A 6,076-nucleotide genomic window follows, 5' to 3' on the forward strand; every position below is an offset into this window, starting at 1 on the left:
GCCACCATGCCTGGCACTGATCAAAATTTAAAGATTCTGTGCATCAAAAAATGCAAACAATAGAGTAAAAAATTAACCAAAACCAGAATAGGAAAGCATATATGCAAATCATATCTGATAAAGGGGACACTATCCAGCCTATATGACAAACTACCAATTCAACAACAGCAAAAACAATTCAATTAAAAATGGGAAAACATTTGAAAAGACATTTCTCTAAAGAAGATATACAAATAGCCAACAAGCACATTAAAAGATGTTTAACATCACTGTCATTAGGGAAATGCCAATCAAAGTCACATTATGCCTGGGTGCCATGGTACACGCCTGTAATCCCAGCACTCAGGAGGCTCAGGCAGGAGAATCACCACATGTTTGAGACCAACCTGGGCTACATAGTGAGTTCAAGGGCAGCCTGAACTGCATAGTGAAACTCTGCTTCAAAAAAAAAAAAAGGAAAAAAACAAAGAAAAAATTATGCCTCATGGAGGGGAGGGATTATGTAGGTTTTTCTTTTCATTCCTTGCTATGATGGTAAATCTTTGGGTTTTTGGTTTTGTTTTTTTTTTTGAGACAGGGTCTCATTATACAGTTCAGACTGGTCTTGAACTCACTTTGTAGCCCAGGCTGTCCTCAAACTTGAAAGGATCCTCCTGCCTCAGCCTCCCGAGTGCTGGGATTACAGACGTGCACCACCAGGCCGAGCTGCGATGGTAAATCTTGATTATCAGCTTGATTGGATGAAGAAACACCTAGAAGGGTGATTGGATTATGAGGACCCCTCACACACGAATACGTTAACGCACTGAGGAGTTCACGGCTGAACGGGAGGCGGGGCCTGATTGGAGGAAGTGCTCCCTGGGGGCGTGGCTTTGAAGGGTGGGTCTTGTCCCTGGCCCCCTGCCTCTGTGACCCTCTTACTCCTCTTTCTGCGCCCCCACACCCTGCTGCCTGAGGTTCTGCCTCACCTCAGCCCCACAGCAAGAGAAGCAGCCGACCACGAATTGAAACTGCCCAAACCATGAGCTGAGACAGACATTTCCTCCCTTACATTGTGTCAGGTATTTTGTTGCGGCAACAGAAACCTCACTAATACAACTGCCACAGTGCAAAAACCTCTGTTCTCTCTTTCCGTCCTCTGAGTTTGACAACAGAGTGGGAAGCAGTCCCTAAACTCCTCTTTGCTTTTCCATTTTCAGTAACTTGGGGCTTTGTGTGAGTGAAGAGGTTTTACTGTTAACAACTAGGAACCAACAAAAGTGTAACAAAGCAGGAAGTCAGAAATTAAAATATGACTCATTGAAACACATACAGAAGAAACGTGTCAAAAATTTATTCAGCCTGCCAAAGGGCAAACAGTAAAATGTTGGAGTTGGTTCAGAGGGCATTTTGAGGAAGGAGGAAATAGGGAAAAACCAGTTAACCTGCAGACTAAAAAAAATAAACCGAGTGGGTTTTGGTATTTTTTTTTTTTTTTTGTACTGGAGAGAAATAATCAAAATTCTTTTGGGCAAGAATCTGAGCCTCTTCTAAGTAATGAACAGCAAAACAATAGGTATGTTTCCTTACCTAAGTATGTGAGGATAAACCAAATCTGGCCCTGCTTTTTGTGTGCTTTTTAAAAAATCATTTTAAATTACTTGTGGTACTAGGAATTGAACTGATGGCCTTTGCACTGAGCTACATTCCTAGGCATTTCTTATTTCAAGACAGGGCCTCACTAAGTAGCTAAATTGCCAGGCTGGGCTCCAACTTGCTTTTCCTTTTTTGAGACAAGGTTTCACTGTGCAGTTCAGGCTGGCCTTGAACTCAACTTTGTAGCCCAGGCTGGCCTCGAACTCAAAGTGATCCTCCTGCCTCAGCCTCCTGCACACTGAGAATACAGGCGTGCGCCACCACACCCAGCTAGGGCTCTAATTTGTGATCCTCCTGCCTCAGCCTCACATATTACGGGCCTGCTGTTATTACAGGAGTGTGCCGCATGCCAGGTTCTGTGTTTTAAGTGAAGTTTTACTGGAAATCAGCTCTATCCACTTACTGAGGTAAAGTCGCATTGCTCTACAGCCACTGAGCTCTAGGACGGCAGAGTAGGGCTGTAACACATAGCCTGTGGCCTACAAACTTGAAAATAGCTACTCTCTGGATCTTCACAGAAAAAGCTCGCGGACCGTTGCGTCAGAATTAAACAGTCTTCGTGTGAGCTTATGAAGGGCTTCCAGAGAGATCAGAAGGGCTACGCTGCCCTCTCTCGGTCTTATTTCCAAATTTTGGATAAGTCTTCCTAAAAAGGAGATGTTTGGCTTAAAAATCTGGCAGCATTTTGAGAGCATTATCTGTGTCATCCCGTTCCTGAGCGCTGGTGTGTGTTCACCTCGCTACTCCACAGTGCCCTCCCGCGTGCATGACAGTCCCTACGCCCCTTACTTAGCACCCAGCTCTTCCTGAAGGACGCAGCTTATGAACGCTTATGAACCTTTTTTTTTCTTGGTCTTTTTTTTTTTTGAGACTGTCTCGCTATGCAGTTCAGGCTGGCCTTGAGCTCACTTTGCAGCCCAGGCTGGTCTCGAACTCACAGTGATCCTCCTGCCTCGGCCTTGAACCTCTTTTTCACAGTCGGATTGCCACAAGTTTGAGGCCAGCCTTGGCTACATAGTGAGCTGAAGGCCAGCCTAACCTACATAGCAAGGAGAAAAAAAAAAAAAATTTTACATGCAAATAGGCCTGAAAGGAATTGGTGGTAAGTAGTGTCCTTTACAGCATTTTTTTTCCTTTTTTACCCAAGAGGGTTCTCCAGGTAGGGTGCGGCCTGGTACTAACACACCTTTAGGAGGCCCTCTCAGCTTCTCTGAGTGAAGCTCTAGAACTGTTGCCAACTCTAAGTACTGAGTGTGTGCTTGACCACTGCTGTTCCCCTGGTTCCCGACACATAATAGTTGCTCAGTAAATATTTGCGCTGTGAACTGGAGCCAGTGAGAAAATAGGTTTTCTCTCCTCAGGGTCAACCCTGTGACAGGAAGCAAGTTTTAGGGACAGAGGCTGCCACCTGCCGCTAGAGGGTGGAACTGCAGAAATCAGGACTGCTAAACCTGGAGAAGTCAACTTCAAGATTAACAAGATTAACACAGAAGTTTTCTTCCTTAGCTGTATGTGGAATTCACCAAACTCATCTTGTTCTTTCCTGTTGAGGACTCTGTACCTTTTCTGCAATAGTATTTTAAGCTGTTGGAGGGCATACTAAGTTCCAGCGTCATCACACACACACTGAGGCAGGTATCGTTATTATCCCATTTTATAGTAACCTGAGTGTTGGAAACAAGTCCTAGGTTACAAAGCCAGCAAGTGGCATAATGAGTTTGAACCCAAATCCTGTGGTTCCAGATTATGTGCCTTTTTAAATAGACTTTTAATTTTTTTTTTTTGGGGGGGTCTTTTTGGTACAGGGTCTCACTATGCAGTTCAGGCTGGCCTTGAGCTCACTTTGTAGTCCAGGCTGGTCTTGAACTCACAAGGATCCTCCTGCCTCAGCCTCCTGAGTGCTGGGATTACAGGTGTGCGCCACCACGCCTGGTTTTCGACTTTTTTTTTAGACAGAGCCTCACTATGTAGTTCAGGCTACCTTGGATTCACTATGTAGCTCATGTTGGCTTTGAATGCACAGTGATCTTCCTGCCTCAGCCTCCCGAGTGCCGGGATTACAGGCATGCGCCACTACACCCAGCATGAATGACTTCCGCCCCCCAACTTTTTTTAAGAACAGTTTTAAATTCACAGCAGAACTGAGCAGAAGGTACAGAGATTTCCCTTGTACCCCTCCCCCCCCCACGGAGCCTCCCTCATTACAAGATATGTTCTTTTAATCTTGTTACTGTACCACCTCTCGCGCCTGATATGGAAAATGTTTACATAAAACACAGAAGCGCGGCAGATGGAGCCCATGCAGTTATCTCTGCTCTCTCCAGAAATACTCCTGTAGTGATAGTAGAGTAACTGAAAAAGTGCAAACCCACAGAGAAAGAGAGAGGACTGCTCATGAGAGATCTCAAATCCTTACCACGCTTCAGCCGAATACGGTGATGCACACCTGTAACCCCAGCTACTCAGGTGGCTGAGGCAGGAGGATCAAAAATGCAAAGCCAGCCTGGGCAGTTTAGTGAGACCTTGTCTCAAAATAAAAAGGGCTGGAGACCCACCTCAGTGAAAGGCTGCCCCTAGTTCAATCCCCAGCCAATACTGTTTTAAAAAATTATTTTTGGAATATGATATTTTTTTAATTCTAAAATACACATTTAGCATATGCTAAAATCAACTTTGATGGTTCCCCCCCTTACCCCTGTACTAAGGGCCTTCACAATGACCTATATCTGCAATCTTTTTTCCTTTTTATTCTGAGATAGCATCTCTGTCTGTATTGCCTAGGCTGGGCTCAAACTCGCAATCCTCCTGCCTCAGCCTCTCGAAGTACTAGGATTATAGGTGTGTGCCACCACACTTGGGTTGACTGTTCCTTTTTACATTTATTGTTTTTATTTTATTCCTTTTTGTTTGGTACTGGGTCTTTCTACATCTGTACAAGCTGCATAGACTATCTAATGGTACTGAAATAGCGCGCATTTGCAATTTGCTCCATATTTCTGTTGGGCTGTGCTGGCACAGGCAGTGAGTGTGGATCGAAGCCGCTAACATCACAAGAAGAGACTAAGATAAAGAAAGCTTAGGAAGCTATAATAATTCCAGTTGTGAGTGCCTGCTTAGTGTCATCAGTTATTAGACGTTGGAAAGCTGGATCAATAAAGCCCAGTGTTTTGTCTTTGAGGAATCTGAAGTCAATATGAGAGGTGGTGTATGAGAGGGATACTTAGGAGCTTCTTCTTCTTCCTCTTCTCCTTCTCCTCCTCTTCCCCCTTCCCCTCCTCCTTTTTTTGAGTCGGGATCTTGCCATGTAGTCCAGGCTGGCCTTGAACTCATGGTGATCCTCCTGCCTCAGCCTCCCGAGTGCTGGGATTACAAGCATGTGCTACCACACCTGGCTAGAAGCTACTCTTTCTGGAACAGCTGCATGCTGCCGGGCCCTAAACTGAGTGCTTTCATATCTTATTCTAACTCTTCCACGTACCCTCCTAGCTAGGTATTTTCTCCGATTCTCAAAGGGCTTGAGGTTCAGAGAGGTTAAGTAACTTGCTCAAACTCACTCAGTTTATAAAGGACTGAACAGGATTAACCCAAAGCACAAAGCCCAGGAGGATCTGCCTCCTGGGTGGTCAGGGCAGGAAGGCCCCCTACAGGAGGTGAGATTTGAGGAACAAGTAGGAGCAATACATGCACATCTCCCTGATGGTCTCTGGAAGGTCTGCTCACCATGATCCAGTACTTCTGGGGCTGCCCTGGAAAGATTCTGTTTTGAAAATTCCAAACTTTGGTCCCAATCAATCATGTGACCAAAGCAATTCTCCCCACAGGCATTAGCTGGACAGCCGCCAGCTTTCCCTCTGTGTTATCTGTTTAAAAAATTCTAAGAATAGTGAGGTGCATTTTCATTAATTCCTCCAACAGATACTCCTCTTGTCGTCTAGTTACAGAGTACGACAGTCTCTGAGTCTAATTCTTTAAAGACTTGAAAACAATAGTCGAGTTTTTCTGTTTGTTTGTAATTTACTTTCAAATCTAGTTCAAGCAGGAGACACGGGGCGGCTGATGGCAGGGAAGTTCTGCATTATTTTGAGGTGTCCCCCAATGGTACGCAGGAAGGTTAGAAGGCAGTGCGGTGCTTATGTAATTTAAAAACTGATTCCTCTTTCATTGAGAAGTAGTACCTGTGCAAGCGATTAAAGCCCCGTGCGCATCGCAGAGACAGTTTTCGGAGGAACCTTTTCACAGATTCACATGGGGACATGGGGCAGGGACAGAATAGTGACGCTTGCTGTCCCTTGTGGCGAGCTGCAGACCTCTTCCAGAGAGCCAGGGGCTGGGGTCACGTGGCAAGGGGTCATTCTGTTTTATTTATTTATTTATTTATTTATTTATTTTAAAGAGTAAGAGAAGGATAACAATAATGGGGGGGCTTACCAAATTACAGACA

Source organism: Chinchilla lanigera, unplaced genomic scaffold (genome assembly GCF_000276665.1).
Source record: "Chinchilla lanigera isolate Chin_1 unplaced genomic scaffold, ChiLan1.0 scaffold00081, whole genome shotgun sequence".
NCBI classification, from domain to species: domain Eukaryota; kingdom Metazoa; phylum Chordata; class Mammalia; order Rodentia; family Chinchillidae; genus Chinchilla; species Chinchilla lanigera.